Consider the following 10,122-nt stretch of genomic DNA (forward strand, 5'->3'; position numbering starts at 1 on the left):
ACAACCTGAGCAAGTGAGGCCCATCTAATAAATGACTCTGTACTACAACCTGAGCAAGTGAGGCCCATCTAATATATGACATTGTATTACAACCTGAGCAAGTGAGGACCATCTAATATATGATATTGTATTACAACCTGAGCAAGTGATGCCCATCTAATAAATGACATTGTATTACAATCTGAGCAAGTGAGGCCCATCTAATATATGACATTGTATTACAACCTGAGCAAGTGAGGCCCATCTAATAAATGACTCTGTACTACAACCTGAGCAAGTGAGGCCCATCTAATATATGACATTGTATTACAACCTGAGCAAGTGAGGACCATCTAATATATGATATTGTATTACAACCTGAGCAAGTGAGGCCCATCTAATATATGACATTGTATTACAACCTGAGCAAGTGAGGCCCATCTAATAAATAACATTGTATTACAACCTGAGCAAGTGAGGACCATCTAATAAATGACATTGTATTACAACCTGAGCAAGTGAGGCCCATCTAATATATGACATTGTATTACAACCTGAGCAAGTGAGGCCCATCTAATATATGACATTGTATTACAACCTGAGCAAGTGAGGCCCATCTAATAAATGACATTGTATTACAACCTGAGCAAGTGAGGCCCATCTAATAAATGACTCTGTACTACAACCTGAGCAAGTGAGGCCCATCTAATATATGACATTGTATTACAACCTGAGCAAGTGAGGACCATCTAATATATGATATTGTATTACAACCTGAGCAAGTGATGCCCATCTAATAAATGACATTGTATTACAATCTGAGCAAGTGAGGCCCATCTAATATATGACATTGTATTACAACCTGAGCAAGTGAGGCCCATCTAATAAATGACATTGAATTACAACCTGAGCAAGTGAGGACCATCTAATAAATGACATTGTATTACAACCTGAGCAATTGAGGCCCATCTAATAAATGACATATCTATATGTATACACATTAATAAAAAGCACCGGTTACATTTTTTGTAAAATAAGAATAACAATGTATATGTTTATAAAAAATATCAAAAGCACATACTAGTACTTATTTCTCAAAAAGAAATAGTTCCAATAGATCTTTTAAAATGGCAAGACAGAAAATTACATACTAACGGGACACAAATCGCACTTTGCATTGTTGATAGGTAGTTCCTGTATAATTCATTAATTATTGACATTTCTTTCTTACATCTTTTCTTATGCCCCAATTATGGACATTATGTTTTCTTGTATGTGCGTCCGTTTTTTCGTCGTATCGTCCGTTCGTCCGTCCTTGTGTCCATTCGTCCGTCCGTCTGCCCCGATTCAGTTTAAAGTTGTTGGTTAAAGTTTTTGGTCAAGGCAGTTTTTTATGAATTTGGATTCCAATCAAATTGAAAATTAGTACACATGTTCCTTATGCTATGATCATCTTTTTAATTTCAATGCCACATTAGATATTTTACCCCAATTTCAAAGTCCACTGAACATAGAAAATGATAGTGCGAGTTCAGTGGACCTTGAAATTGGGGTCAAAACTTTAATTTGGAATTAAAATTAGAAAGATCATATCATAGGGAACATGTGTACTAAGTTTCAAGTTGATGTAACTTTAACTTCATCAAAAACTACCTTGACCAAAAACTTTAACCTGAACTTCGCACTATCATTTTCTATGTTCAGTGGACCATGAAATTGGGGTCAAAACTATAATTTGGCATTAAAATTAGAAAGATCATATCATGGGGAACAAGTGTACTAAGTTTCAAGTTGATTGGACTTCAACTTCTTCAAAAACTACCTTGACCAAAAACTTTAACATGAAGCGGACAGACGAACGGAGGCACAGACCAGAAAACATAATGCCCCTCTACTATCGTAGGTGGGGCATAAAAATATATCTTTTTGACAAGTTGCAGAAAATAATATCTTGATATTTTTTTTAAGGCATGCGTTCTTATTACCAACATTTTGATGACTAGGTGGTCAATCAATCTTCTTACTATTGTTGTTTTCTGGTTGTTGTTTATCTTTTGGATTGACAAGTCGGTAATAAGGTATAATAATGTCTGTTTTACACAATCTCCATAACAGTACAGAATTCACGACGGCAACGATAACCGCACAAACAGTTGTCATGGAAACAACAAACAGATTGGGATGTCGATAGTAAGTAACATAGCATCCATGGAGAACTATCATTATCGGTAGCACCCGGAAGAGAATAAAAGTGACGAAATTTAATACAACACACACACAGTAAAGAATCGATTCATATCCGATTTTACATATACGCAATAATTTTCTTGAATGCAAGAAGAAACTATTTCCCTCTGTTAGGAGTGCTATACACGAGTATCCAATGAAAGTCTTGGTGTGCCAGTTATGCCAAAATATAGCAATACACTGCAAAACAATAGAGAGATACAATTAATTCAAAAGGTATCCAAATAGCAGCACATAGTGATACTGCTAAGCACAAAACTTTGGTCATTGTAATGAAATGTATGATATATAAATCAACAACTTAAGATGAAATAATAAAGTGGTATTCATAAATGCATTTAAACAGACATATATTTGTATAAAGGAAAACGCCCTTAAATAAAATATAACTTCAAACACGGTATATGCGTCCTAGGCGCTTTTCTGGATTTATCTTGATCAGGGATGCTCAAAGCCGAAACATTGAAAGCCAATACAAGAATCGTAACATTTGGAGATATGTATCAATAAAGTTAATACCAAAAATAAAAGCGACATTAATCTACATTGAAATAAAGTTGCAAGAATGCCACAGAATGAAATATAAAGAGCTGTAAATCAGACAATTGTGGCGATTGAGGTATACACGTATGAAGCTCATGCTTCATAATGTGAAAGAGCTTTGGAAAATCTTAGAGGCATACGTTGTTCTCACAATCTCGTCTTCTTTTCTGAGTTGTGACACCACCAAATTAGATTCGTGCTCGAATGTTTACTCGTCACGAGCAACTCGACAGGTGCAATTTTTTAAGAAGGATCTGTCTAGTTCCATTCTGGAGCATTGTATATATTGTAAATTATATAAGTATTTTATTTCATATTATGTATTATATCTATGCATTTTAATAGTCTCTTATAATTCTGTATTAAATGGCTCTCATGTTATTTAATGTTTTTACAATGTATAAAGATTGATTGTACTTGTTGAGAGATGAGACTTTAAGGGCATACGATACAGTTACAGGGAAGGTAATGACGTTGCTAACGTAAAATGTTTTTTTCGCGACGTCAAACTCTGACATATCGAGAAAAGAGGCATTTTTCGACTGATTTTTATCATTCAAACTGATTTAATTTGAAAACGAGTGCATGGACCCCTATTTTTTAAAACAGCAATTTGTTTCATTTTGCAAGGAGATTATGTGACCCAAATTTTATAAAACTGTAAATAGCGCAATTTTTTAATTTTGATAAACATGCAGCAAAAAATGACGTTTTTTCCTCTATTCATGAACATTTGATAAATATAGAGTTATTTCGGAATAAAAATTGCATAATTTTTAATGATAGTTATAAAATACAGAAATTACCGATTATTTAACAAAAACCATTTTGTGTTTATCTTTTAAAACAAAAAAGTTGTGTCTTTCTTTCGAAAAAGAAAAAACGGACACAAATCTGAATTTTGAGCAAATATACAAAATTTCGACCTCATTTTACTCAAAAAGTAGCACATGAAGGTATATTTTTTATTACATATTTGATTTAATGAGGTAAAAAATAGCCTATATGCAAATTTTCATCAACTTGTAAATACAGGTTCAAAACTGTATCGTATGCCCTTAATTAAACATTGAATTGAATATAAATATAATTAAGATACACTAAAACTTACAGCAATATGATGCAACGTTACCTCCCATTGTTCAAGTGATTTTCCATTTACAAAATGATCAATAAAATCGTACACAAAATAACCTATAAATAAAGAAAATCAGATCAAACTTATAATTCACTTCATATTCGGTAGAATGAGATATTTGATTTTAAACATTTTTTTTAAAAGATTATGAAAAGGATTTTGGAACAGTTACAGCTGGTCAAATCTCAATCCACAAGTACAATTAGAGATATATAATGTTTTCGTGTTTGTATGTGTGGTATCTCTAGAATTACAAAAGCTAGAAGTTACAAAACATGCTTTAAATGTGATCAATCATCTGTAGTATCATCCAGAGCCACTGATTACATCCTTCGGTTGTTTTTTTTTAGATCATTGATGGATCACTCATCTTTATTTTTTTAAACTGTTGATCATGTGTTTGGTAGTTGTCGTTTGATGATGTGGTTCATAAGTCTTTCTCGTTTCTCGTTTTTTATATAGATTAGACCGTTGGTTTCCCCGTTTGAAGGGTTTTACACTTGTAACCGGTCCTTTATAGCTTCAATGATGTGCGGTGTGAGCCAAGGTTCCGTGTTGAAGACCGTATTTCGACCTATACTGGTTTACTTTTATGAATTGTTACTTGGATGGAGAGTTACATCTCATTGGCAGTAATACCACATTTTCTTATATCTAAGTATGCACATTTTGAATCATTTAACCATCAGTCTTTCCTTAAGGCAATTAATTACATGGAATTTTGTATCTTTTCTTATTTGAAATGACCCTCAATCAAATAAGTGATTCATTTTATAGGTTATCTCTCTTAGGATGACATCAATTATCATTAGTATAAACATATTTATTTATAATGGATTGGGAAACAAGTTATTGCAACTTATACTAATCCCTTTCCACTTTTCGGGTGCGATTGCTGCCTTGTAGTGGCATTAGCCTGCTTTTTTCCGACATCTAAAAGGGTGTCTTTAAAACAGGGACGAAATATATCAGAGGGACAGTCAAACTCATAAATCGAAAATCAACTGACAATGCCATGGCCAAAAGTAAAAAGACAAACAGACAAACAATAGTACAGAAGACACAACATAGAAAGCTAAAGACTAAGCAACACAAACCCCACCAAAAACTGGGGATCTCTCTTAATAACATGCAGCCATTTATCGTCTCCGTCCGACGGACTATCATCAGTACCTCAAAACCATACTCTCAAATGGTGTAATGGGAGAGCCAAAAAATCAATCTTGAAATTTTCTCCCCGGAACAGGGATCGAACCTTTGTATCGAGAGTCCGGTGTACTAACAACTACACAATGGCTCTCGTATCATAGTCATAGAATGAGATAGCGGAGAGAGAACATTAATCTGCGCGTTATTCGTGCAATCTTTAGTATTTCAAATATTTTCATTATCATTTAAGCAAAAACCTTTGATATTTTATTAAAGATATTAGCATGTTTTGTATGGGCAGCAGACATCCTTTTCGTCCAAATAAAATCACTAGCTATAGTCTATTATTGTCAAATGGAAACAATTTGTGCTAAAAGTATGTTAAGGGAAATATTAAACTGGTAATTGTCAAAAAGACTATTTTTATAAATTGTCATCCCAGGACCTTTTATGGCTTAATATACGGTATGTGTTTGCTTATTATTGAAATCTGTACAGTGTTATTTTGGCATTTGGTGGGTTTTTGTCTCAGAGGCAACCATAGCACATCTCCTTATATTTTCATATTTGATAATTGAGTATTATCATAATAAATTTGAGTTTGGAATGATCTAACTTTACTGAACATACCTGAGCAAAATACAACCATGTGGAAAATAAACGGATTGCTGACAGTGTATGGATCTTGAATTAATTCAGGATACAATAACAGACTATAAATATAGAAAAAAACATTTTCGATCAAAATAATTTTACTTAATTTTAACAACAAAGTAAAACATAGAAACTTTAAATACATAACCTCGATATAACAACATGCAGGAAAGAATACCACTGATTATGAAATTCTGACTCAGGATCTTTGCTCTCTCTACAGAATGCCGCATGTTTAGCAAAAAGATGCAAAAACCAATTTTCATGGTTTTGGTTTGATCCGGTTGGGGTTTTATACATCCACATATTAAGTCGATGTACCTTGGATATGAGTGATTTGTTTATTCATTGATTGGTTTATTGTGATTTGATTCAGTCCTGCGGCAAATAGTTCGTGCAAAATGAGGACGAGAACGATAAATTGAGTAAGCTTTGCAGTGTGTGTCGACTGAATTTTAGAGCGGTGGAAATAGATTGCCACTCAAATTAAGGCATATTCGATAAGGACGTACATTTTGCATTTGAACAGGTCACCTAAAGACCAGTGTCTGAAGTATTTGTTACAGGGATTCTTAGCGTGGAGAGATCTTGAAACTTTACTTTCAAGATATATCGGCTGTTACAGTCCCATTTTCACCTGACGCGGCCGCGTATTTATACATCATGGAAAGAAAAACGGTCGATCCCTGAGTTGGAGGTGTTAGAGAGAAATTGGAACCTATTTTTATACCACGTTTATCCTGTCTCTATATTTTGTCATCCTTACAATCAAACTTTTTCAGCCCTTTTTGTTCAACCTTTGAACCCTTACAAAAAGGGGTTAATTTGTCTTTGATATTAATGAATTATTGACAGTTTTGTACTGTTACCGCCACATAGGAATGACCACAATTTGATAAGCAGTTTGTAATTTACGGTTGAACTTAATACATAGACCAGATGCTCCGCAGGGCGCAGCTTTATACGACCGCAGAGTTCGAACCCTGAACATTGGGGCAAGTATGGACACAACATTCAAGCTTGATACAGCTCTGAATTTGGAGTGTGATTAAATAGTTGACACAACACAGGTTTCTGACACATAATGAATGTGGTCTAAGAACTTAAACTTAAAAACTTTAAATTTTAAATTGGACATTACCTATTATGGTCCAATATCCAAAATCTAAATACATGGTTAGATTCAGCATATCAAAGAACCCCAAGAATTCAATTTTTGATGAAATCAAATAAAGTTCAATTTTGGACCCTTAAGACCTCAATGTGGACCAATCTGATAACCGGGCCCAAACATCAAAAATCTAAATACATGGTTAGATTAAGCATATATCAAAGAACCCCATATATACAAGTTTTGTTGAAATCAAACAAAGTTTAATTTTGGACCGCAATTTGGACCAACTTGAAAACTGGGCCTATAATCAAAAATCTAAATACAGGTTTAGATTCAGCATATCAAAGAACTCCAAGTGTTCAATTTTTGTTGATATCAAACAAAGTTTTATTTTGGACCACGATTTGGACTAACTTGAAAACTTGGCCCATAATAAAAATTATAAGTACATGTTTAGATTCAGCATATCAAAGAACCCCAAGGATTCAATTTTTGTTGAAATCAAACAAAGTTTAATTTTGGACCACGATTTGGACCAACTTGAAAACTGGGCCCATAATAAAAAAAATTAAGTACATGTTTAGATTCAGCATATCAAAAAAACCCAAGAATTCAATTTTTGTTGAAATCAAACAAAGATTTAATTTTGGACCCCAAGTTGGGCCAACTTGAAAACTAGGCCAACTTGAAAACTGGGCCAATAATCAAAAATCTAAGTACATGTTTAGGTTCAGCATATCAAAGAACCCCAAGAATTCAATTTTTGTTAAAATCAAACTTAGTTTAATTTTGGACCCTTTGGACCTTATGTAGACCAATTTGAAAATGGGACCAAAAATTAAGAATCTACATACACAGTTAGATTCGGCATATCAAAGAACCCCAAATATTCAATTTTTGATGAATTCAAACAATGTTTAATTTTGGACCCTTTGGGCCCCTTATTCCTAAACTGTTGGGACCAAAACTCCCCAAATCATTCCCAACCTTCCTTTTATGGTCATAAACCTTGTGTTTGAATTTCAAAGATTTCTATTTACTTATACTTAAGTTATGGTGTGAAACCCAAGAAAAATGCTTATTTGGGCCCCTTTCTGGCCCCTAATTCCTAAACTGTAGGGACCAAAAACTCCCAAAATCATTCCCAACCTTCCTTTTATGCTCATAAACCTTGTGTTTAAATTTCATATATTTCTATTCACTTACACTAAAGTTATAGTGAGAAAACCAAAAGTCTTCGGACGACGACGACGACGACGCCAACGTGATACCAATATACGACCAAAAAATTTTCAATTTTTGTAGTCGTATAAAAACGAAGTGTGTATTATGCTTACATAAAATACCAAGCTTATCTTAATACACACATTAATCATTTAATTTCAATAGGAAAGTATTCGATCGACTTAAGTAACTTAAAGGATAACATTATATATTAAATGGAACGGTTGCTTAAGATAACGGCGATAAATAAATTTTTAAAAGTTTCGTTATAAAAATGGTTTAAGTAAATTAATTCATAAAATACACAAATATTGATGAGAAATAGCTTATAATTATTTCCTGTTCAGATCCGGTTTCCAGCTCAACTTTCAGTATTGCGGACTTGTATTTTATATGTCCATCTGCGTACATTATCTTAATGTTGTCTAATCTTTGGTCGGGTTGTTGTCTCTCTGACATATTCTCCTTTTCCATTCTCAATTTTATCTTTAATTACTGTTCTCTGCTGTCTTTAGTTTGTAATTTATTGTATATATTTTCGTTTGCCATAGCATGCATGTATATGCTTCTTGCAAATAAAGTATTCATTCATTCATTCAACAGCATAGCAGTTAATATGAATTCAAATTATGATTGGGGTAATCGTCAATGAGACGAACAGAACAAAATAAAAATATGAAAATCAATTAAACAATGACATTTTCATTTACATAAACAGTATAAAGTAACAAACTTTTTGTAGGATTGGGTTATTTCTCTTGATTTATATTGTCTGTCATGTATTAAGTATACATTTTTTTTTTTGTCTTTCATTTCTTTGTTTATTTTTAACTTTGAGTTTGAATGTCCGCTATCTTTTCGTCGAACTGATGACACGGGAAAATCACTTTTGAAATTGTTGAGATCCATTCTCCCTTTTACTATTAGAGAAGATCGGACAAGCGATATATTTTATTTTGTAATTATATTTTGTTACCTTACAGATGTGTGTGTACTGCATTTGTGTCAGTGTCAGTGATATTTTTTTGTGTTGTGTGTGGTTTTGTTATGTTTTATTAGTTGTTTGGTATTTTCTTGTTGTTTTTTTTTTTTGGGGGGGGGGGGGGGGGGAGAGGGGGAAGATATCCCACTTTGATCGAAACATTTTAGTACGACCATTGCAAATTCAGAATTCAGTGTTATATTCCGTTATGTACAATTGATTGTAATAAATATGTTCATTGTGGTCACATTGATTAGCTAAACAATATAAATGTTACAGTTTATCTGTGTCAGTATGTACACCATGCAGCGGCCTGTTACATATGCTACGTATCCAATAATATTATGTACATGCATTAATATATTAAATAATAAAGTTATGCCGAATGCTCCGATAACTATTTTAATAGCTGATCGTGCTATATACGTATTATTGCTGGGCCGGTTAAATATACGTACCATAGGCATCCCCATATACCAGCTATAAGTCCATGAATACCAGAAACAATAAGATTTCTCCATGTACAAGGATCGGTTCCCACTGATGCCGGAATACTTATCAATGAAACAATGTTGTTAAATGCGGAAAACGCTATTATAGTTGTACAAAAAACGGGATATCCATACTCAAGATCAGATGTTATAACAGTTGTTTTGTTAACATGGTTAAGAAACATGATGTTGTCTGTGGTCAGATTAACCCAGCGTTAAGTCTTTCATGGTTGGTAGACTACGTAGTAAATATTTGTAAAGGTAATATAAGTTATCATGTTACTGTACAATTCATTTTTATAACACAAGTGAAACTGTGCCAAAGACGCTCATATATGTAACATGTGTAATCGGTATTTTACACTACACACAATATTAAAGTGCACACTAGAAGATTATAATGTTATAAATATACTTATACAAGGAATATTTCATGCGTATCTTTTAAAGTAAATTCAATGTAACATACAATCAATGTAACAGTCGTAAAATTATAAATAAATCGATATGTGATCGATCAGGTGAAACAAATCTTACACCGTGTGGTTATGATTATAATCTTTATATTTATGAAAATATTTCATTGTGTATAAAATTAGAA

General features: G+C 33.1%; 1 long non-coding RNA gene across 1 annotated transcript; it reads right to left on the reverse strand.

Moving 5' to 3' along the window:
• Positions 1 to 351: 351 nt before the first annotated feature.
• LOC143075577 (uncharacterized) lies at positions 352 to 9,884 on the reverse strand. Its single transcript, XR_012978352.1, has 5 exons — positions 9,489 to 9,884; positions 5,687 to 5,769; positions 3,881 to 3,963; positions 666 to 2,406; positions 352 to 621 (listed from the first exon to the last, which is right to left on the reverse strand). It is a non-coding gene; the product is annotated as an uncharacterized LOC143075577 (long non-coding RNA).
• Positions 9,885 to 10,122: the final 238 nt, after the last annotated feature.

Source organism: Mytilus galloprovincialis, chromosome 5, assembly GCF_965363235.1.
Source record: "Mytilus galloprovincialis chromosome 5, xbMytGall1.hap1.1, whole genome shotgun sequence".
Classification (NCBI taxonomy): domain Eukaryota; kingdom Metazoa; phylum Mollusca; class Bivalvia; order Mytilida; family Mytilidae; genus Mytilus; species Mytilus galloprovincialis.